This window comes from Eleutherodactylus coqui, chromosome 4 (assembly GCF_035609145.1).
Source record: "Eleutherodactylus coqui strain aEleCoq1 chromosome 4, aEleCoq1.hap1, whole genome shotgun sequence".
Classification (NCBI taxonomy): domain Eukaryota; kingdom Metazoa; phylum Chordata; class Amphibia; order Anura; family Eleutherodactylidae; genus Eleutherodactylus; species Eleutherodactylus coqui.
In genome coordinates, this window is record NC_089840.1 from 240,990,120 (window position 1) to 240,997,466 (window position 7,347).

Consider the following 7,347-nt stretch of genomic DNA (forward strand, 5'->3'; position numbering starts at 1 on the left):
GGTATGATGGCGGCGGCGGCCCCGCACTACTCAGTTCCCAGTCGCCACTACTTTTCCCGATGTGCCGTCCCAGCCCTGCACGACCACATCTCCCGTAATATTGTACGCGCCCTCACCAACGCGGTTACTGCCAAGGTCCACTTAACAACGGACACGTGGACAAGCACAGGCGGGCAGGGCCACTATATCTCCCTGACGGCACATTGGGTGAATTTAGTGGAGGCTAGGACAGAGTCAGAGCCTGGGACCGCTCACGTCCTTCCCACCCCCAGAATTGCGGGCCCCAGTTCGGTGGTGGTATCTGCGGCGGTGTATGCTTCCTCCACTAAACCACCCTCCTCCTCCTCCTTCTCCTCCGCAACCTCTGTCTCGCAATCAAGATGTATCAGCAGCAGCATGTCGGCAGCAGTCGGTGTCGCGCGGTGTGGCAGCACAGCGGTGGGCAAGCGTCAGCAGGCCGTGCTGAAATTACTCAGCTTAGGAGATAAGAGGCACACAGCCCACGAACTGCTGCAGGGTCTGACAGAGCAGACCGACCGCTGGCTTGCACCGCTGAGCCTCCAACCGGGCATGGTCGTGTGTGACAACGGCCGTAACCTGGTGGCGGCTCTGCAGCTCGGCAGCCTCACGCACATGCCATGCCTGGCCCACGTCTTTAATTTGGTGGTTCAGCACTTTCTAAAAAGCTACCCACACTTGTCAAACCTGCTCGTAAAGGTGCGCCGGCTCTGCGCACATTTCCGCAAGTCCCACACTGACGCTGCCACCCTGCGCACCCTGCAACATCGGTTTAATCTGCCAGTGCACCGACTGCTGTGCGACGTGCCCACACGGTGGAACTCTACGCTCCACATGTTGGCCAGGCTCTATTAGCAGCGTAGAGCTATAGTGGAATACCAACTCCAACATGGGCGGCGCAGTGGGAGTCAGCCTCCTCAATTCTTTACAGAAGAGTGGGCCTGGTTGGCAGACATCTGCCAGGTCCTTGGAAACTTTGAGGAGTCTACCCAGATGGTGAGCGGCGATGCTGCAATCATTAGCGTCACCATTCCTCTGCTATGCCTCTTGAGAAGTTCCCTGCAAAGCATAAAGGCAGACGCTTTGCACTCGGAAACGGAGGCGGGGGAAGACAGTATGTCGCTGGATAGTCAGAGCACCCTCCTGTCTATATCTCAGCGCGTTGAGGAGGAGGACGAGGAGGGGGAAGAGACAGCTTGGCCCACTGCTGAGGGTACCCATGCTGCTTGCCTGTCATCCTTTCAGCGTGTATGGCCTGAGGAGGAGGATCCTGAAAGTGATCTTCCTAGTGAGGACAGCCATGTGTTGCGTACAGGTACCCTGGCACACATGGCTGACTTCATGTTAGGATGCCTTTCTCGTGACCCTCGCGTTACACGCATTCTGGCCACTACGGATTACTGGGTGTACACACTGCTCGACCCACGGTATAAGGAGAACCTTTGCACTCTCATACCCGAAGAGGAAAGGGGTTCTAGAGTGATGCTATACCACAGGACCCTGGCGGACAAGCTGATGGTAAAATTCCCATCCAACAGCGCTAGTGGCAGAAGGCGCAGTTCCGAGGGCCAGGTAGCAGGGGAGGCGCGGAGATCAGGCAGCATGTACAGCACAGGCAGGGGAACACTCTCTAAGGCCTTTGACAGCTTTCGGGCTCCCCAGCAAGACTGTGTCACCGCTCCCCAGTCAAGGCTGAGTCGGCGGGAGCATTGTAAAAGGATGGTGAGAGAGTACGTAGCCGATCGCACGACCGTCCTCCGTGACGCCTCTGCCCCCTACAACTACTGGGTGTCGAAGCTGGACACGTGGCCTGAACTCGCGCTCTATGCCCTGGAGGTGCTTGCTTGTCCTGCGGTTAGCGTCTTGTCAGAGAGGGTGTTTAGTGCGGCTGGGGGAATCATCACGGATAAGCGTACCCACCTGTCAACCGACAGTGCCGAGAGGCTTACACTCATCAAGATGAACAAAGCCTGGATTTCCCCAGACTTCTCTTCTCCACCAGCTGACAGCAGCGATACCTAAACAATACGTAGGCTGCACCCGCGGATGGAAGCATTGTTCTCTATCACCATCAAAAACGTGGACCTTTTAGCTTCATCAATCTGTGTATAATATTCATCCTCCTCCTCCTGCTCCTCCTCCTGAAACCTCACGTAATCACGCCGAACGGGCAATTTTTCTTAGGCCCACAAGGCTCAGTCATATAATTTTTGTAAACAATTTTTATACGTTTCAATGCTCATTAAAGCGTTGAAACTTGCACCTGAACCAATTTTTATTTTAACTGGGCTGCCTCCAGGCCTAGTTACAAATTAAGCCACATTAACAAAAGCGATCAATGGGTTTCACCTGCCCTCTTGGTTGGGCATGGGCAATTTTTCTGACATACATTAGTACTGTTGGTACACCAATTTTTTGGGGCCCTCGCCTACAGTGTAATCCAATTAATGTTTTGCACACCTGCATTAAAGCTGACGTTACATCAGCTGTGCTGGGCACTGCAATGGGATATATTTATGTACCGCCGGTGGGTTCCAGGGAGCCACCCATGCTGTCGGTCCACACGGAGTTGTAACTGCATGTGTCCACTTCTAAAGAACCCCAGTCTGACTGGGGCATGCAGTGTGGGCCGAAGCCCACCTGCATTAAACATGACATTACCTCAGCTGTGCTGGGCACTGCAATGGGATATATTTATGTACCGCCTGTGGGTTCCAGGGAGCCACCCATGCTGTCGGTCCACACGGAGTTGTAACTGCATGTGTCCACTTCTAAAGAACCCCAGTCTGACTGGGGCATGCAGTGTGGGCCGAAGCCCACCTGCATTAAACATGACATTACCTCAGCTGTGCTGGGCACTGCAATGGGATATATTTATGTACCGCCGGTGGCTTCCTGGCACCCACCTATGCTGTCGGTCCACACGGAATTGTAACTGCATGTGTCCACTTCTAAAGAACCTCAGTCTGACTGGGGCATCCAATGTGGGCCGAAGCCCACCTGCGTTAAACATGACATTACCTCAGCTATGACGGGCAATGCAATGGGATATATTTATGTACCGCCAGTGGCTTCCTGGCACCCAACCATGCTGTCGGTCCACAGGGACTTCACAATAGGGAGTTGTATCTGCCTGTGTCTATGAATTAAAAACCCCGGTCAGGTTGGGGCATGCAGTGTGGGCCGAAGCCCACCTGCATTTAATCTGACGTTAGCTCTGCTGTCCAGGGCACTGCAATGGGATACATTTATGTACAGCTGGTGGGTTCCAGGGAGCACACGGAATTCCCATTGCGGAGTTGTACCTGCCTGTGACTATTTATAAAAAACCGCGTTCTGACTGGGGCATGCAGACACCTTGACAGAATGAATAGTGTGTGGCACATAGGTTCCCCATTGCTATGCCCACGTGTGCAGCTCCTGATGGCGGTGGCACAGGATTATATTTCTCATTGCTTCTGTACAACATTGTGGGCTATCGCCCCACCCCTTTTAAAGAGGGTCGCTGCCTAGCCGTGCCAACCCTCTGCAGTGTGTGCCTGCGGTTCCTCCTCATGGCAGACGCACTAATAAATAGACATGAGGGTGGTGTGGCATGAGGGCAGCTGAAGGCTGCACAGGGACACTTTGGTGTGCGCTGTGGACACTGGGTTGTGCGGGGTGGGGGTTTGGGCAGCATGTAACCCAGGAGAAGTAGCAGCGGAGTGTCATGCAGGCAGTGATTGTGCTTTGTTGGAGGTAGTGTGGTGCTTAGCTAAGGTATGCATTGCTAATGAGGGCTTTTCAGAAGTAAAAATTGTTGGGGGGGGGCCACTCTTGCCGCTATTGTGGCTTAATAGTGGGACCTGGGAACTTGAGATGCAGCCCAACATGTAGCCCCTCGCCTGCCTTATCCGTTGCTGTGTCATTCCCATCACTTTCTGGAATGGCCCAGATTTTCACAAATGGAAACCTTAGCGAGCATCGGCGATATACAAAAATGCTCGGGTCGCCCATTGACTTCAATGGTTTTCGTTACTCAAAACGAACCCTCGAGCATCGCGAAAATTTCGTCCCGAGTAACGAGCACCCGAGCATTTTGATGCTCGCTCATCTCTAGTCCTAACTCGATTGTTCAATTCTATGTGCAAAAGAATTAGCGTCCAAATTTTACGTACGGAATGTAATTTTCTCACTTCCCAATGTCACATAAACCTGAAATTTGGCACGAACATTGATTATGTCATAAATAGGAAAAACTCATGGGTCCCAACTCAATTATTCAATTCTATGCACAAAAGAATTAGCGTCCAAATTTTACATACGGAATGTAATTTTCTCACTTTCCAGTGTCATAGAAACGTGAAATTTGGCACGAGCATTGATTATGTCATAAATAGGAAAAGCTAATGGGTCCCAACTTGATTATTTAATTCTGTGCACAAAAGAATTAGCGTCCAAATTTTACGTACGGAATGTAATTTTCTCACTTCCCAATGTCACATAAACCTGAAATTTTCCACAGGCATTGATTATATCATAAATAGGAAAAACTCATGGGTCCCAACTCAATTATTCAATTCTATGCACAAAAGAATTAGCGTCCAAATTTTACGTACGGAATGTAATTTTCTCACTTTCCAGTGTCATAGAAACGTGAAATTTGGCACGAGCATTGATTATGTCATAAATAGGAAAAGCTAATGGGTCCCAACTCGATTATTTAATTCTGTGCGCAAAAGAATTAGCGTCAAAATTTTACGAACATAATCTAAATGTCTCGCTTCCCAAAATCATAGAAACATGAAAATTGCCATAAGCATTGAATATGTCATAAATAGGAAAAGTTAATGGGCCCCAACTCGATTATTCAATTCTAGCGCAAAAGAACTAGCGTTGAAATTTAACGTACATAATCTAAGTCTCTCACTTCCCAATGTCATAGAAACTTAAAATTGGGCACGGGCATTGAATATGTCATAAATAGGAAAAGCTAATGGGTCCCAACTCGATTATTCAATTCTATGCGCAAAAGAATTAGCGTCCAAATTTTACGTGCGGAATGTAATTTTCTCACTTTCCGGTGTCATAGAAACATAACATTTGGCACGAGCATTGATTGTGTCATAAATAGGAAAAGCTAATGGGTCCCAACTCGATTATTCAATTCTAAGTGCAAAAGAATTAGCATCCAAATTTTACGTATGAAATCTAATTCTCTCACTTCCTGATGTCATTTTATATAAAGGAAACATCGCATGGTTACCTGCCCGTGGTGTTTCCTGGGTAACGCAGAGAACTATGCAAAATGGTGAACATATATTTTTCCGGTATCTCTAAAGTAACCACGACTTCATAAGATTTTCCGTGTGAACACCAGATAAACACCAGTACCAAATTAACTCAGGCGAAGCCGGGTATATCAGCTAGTTTACATATATGATAAAACCCCTTGGCATAACCTTTCCAAGCATAATGCATTTCCTGAACTACATGAAAATTTGTTTGTGGCCCATCAGAACCTGTTCAGGATTTTTGTTGGATTTTTGTACCACAATTAAAAAAACCTAAAAAAAACTGCATGCTGTATTCAAAAACTATGTGCGTTTTTAAGAAATTGCATACATTGTTTAAAAATGCAAATACATTTAAACAATACAAATAAAATTGTGGACTCATATACAAGAGATTATTGGTGTACCGCTAGGGGTTGCCGGAGGCGCAAAGGTGACTGGGCCCATGCGCTGAGGGCCCAGAGGCAAGAGATTACCAGAGGCTCCAAGCTTCCGATCTAATCAGATTTCTGGCTGGGTTGCCGCAGCTCCCCGGCCGGTAATCACTCAGCTGTGCTGTTAGCGGCGCTGATCCTCGGCACATACTCTGACATCAGTCTTTGCACCCAGGATCGTTCTCCCCTGAGTCCTCTCTATGATATGAAGTGGTTGATAAAGTGTCCTCTCAGCTGTCCAGTATCAATCAGCTGACGTTAGGACACTAGAAAAGTTGAGCTGACATCCTTCCCCCTTGAATTTCCACTTACTAGGCGACAGGGATGGGCTTTGGAAGGGATCTGTAGAGATCAACCACCATCGTCCATATAAAAAGGGGAGGTGTGATGTAGAGACTTTAGGTTGTCAGACAGTTTGTGTGTGTGCCAGGCCCTAGCGGTGTCTCAGCATCCATTTTTATGTTAGCTCCTTCAGTATGCTGGCTGTATGGAGGCCATTGTATGTAGATAGCTAGCATTTCTAATTTGTAAGGACCCCAGGAAGGCTGAATGAACTCAATGTTCCAATCTCTCCCTTCCTGGCAGCTGTCCAGGTCTTCTGATGTACAAGAAACCTTTTGTTCCACTGGAAGTAAAACTAGCTAGTGACAGGGGAATGCTAATTTGATCCCCTCCTAGTGTGGATTCGCACCTTAGTCAGTTCACACAGACACATCGGTGCCAAGATTTTTATTAAGAGAATCTCTTAATAAAGGTTATTGGGTCATCTGAAGGGCCTAGCCCGATATGAAATATATTTTCTGAATCAGGGGGCCAACCAATAAAACACATCCCCCTGCATTGAGGCCCAGAACACCCTGAATAGCAAACCTTGTACCTGGGCCTAATGTACGTATCATGCTTAGTATCTATGGATTGGTAAAATCCTGATATTAAACATGATGGCCGTATCTTCCCCATTAGAGTGCCTCCCCGGGAAGTATGGCCAAAATATTAAATCAGGGCTTCCTACAGATTTTTTTGCCTTAATGACGTCAGGAAAAGGCCGGCGGGCGTGTGGTTCTGCAGAGGCTTTTTAAACTGAGAGCATTCTTTATCCAAATTGTCAATCCATGGAGATATGCGGCAGCATATGGACTATCCCTTTGTTTCTGCATCTCCGCCAATCAGAACATTGGACTGATATCCAAATCTTTGAACTTTCTGTTAATTTCTTTCTGTTTATTTTAAAGTACTGTCCTGTTGTGTAGTAATATAGTATTTTCTTATACTCCCGTGTAACAACCTGTTTTTGTATATCTTTGTACATATCTATATTTTGCACTGCTAGACCTTTTCTAGAATAAATCTACAATGTATCAGTTAAGCCTTGTCCGTTTTGAAGATAGCGTTCATAAATCTGGATTCCAGTTTACCTGTAACAAACTGGTGGTGGCAGCGTGTATTTGTGTGGGCATTGTAGAGCTCTGGAGTGCGCCAGAACAGATCAGGTGGATCATTTGAGTTTTCACTATGCATGTGTGCAGAAGCCCAGAAAAGCTGGGTACAAATCAGCCTGTATTCTAATGATTCAAGCTTACATTCTCGCTAGAGTGATTGATCTAGGCTGTGATGTGACGGTT